The sequence below is a fragment of the Oryzias melastigma genome, linkage group LG1 (assembly GCF_002922805.2).
Source record: "Oryzias melastigma strain HK-1 linkage group LG1, ASM292280v2, whole genome shotgun sequence".
In the NCBI taxonomy this organism is placed as follows: domain Eukaryota; kingdom Metazoa; phylum Chordata; class Actinopteri; order Beloniformes; family Adrianichthyidae; genus Oryzias; species Oryzias melastigma.
Window position 1 is genome coordinate 9,051,510 of NC_050512.1, and position 236 is coordinate 9,051,745.

General features: G+C 31.4%; 1 protein-coding gene across 1 annotated transcript in view; it reads right to left on the bottom strand.

Moving 5' to 3' along the window:
• Positions 1 to 236, bottom strand: part of LOC112137652 (voltage-dependent T-type calcium channel subunit alpha-1I) — a 168,526-nt gene that overhangs the window by 27,445 nt on the left and 140,845 nt on the right. The window lies entirely within an intron of this gene.

Consider the following 236-nt stretch of genomic DNA (forward strand, 5'->3'; position numbering starts at 1 on the left):
AAAATCTTCAGTAGATTAAAAATTTGTCAAATAAGATTCTAAAATACTATCTAGAACCTAAAATTAGCCAAGGAATTCTTGGTAGATCCCAAATTAGTCAAATAAGCTAGGATGTTGCTAACATACTAGCTAAAACCCAAAATTAGCTTAGAAATCTTTAGTAGATCCCAAACTAGTCAAATAAGCTAGCATGTTGTAGATTGAGCCTGAACACTGACTTAAAAATGTGCATAGCT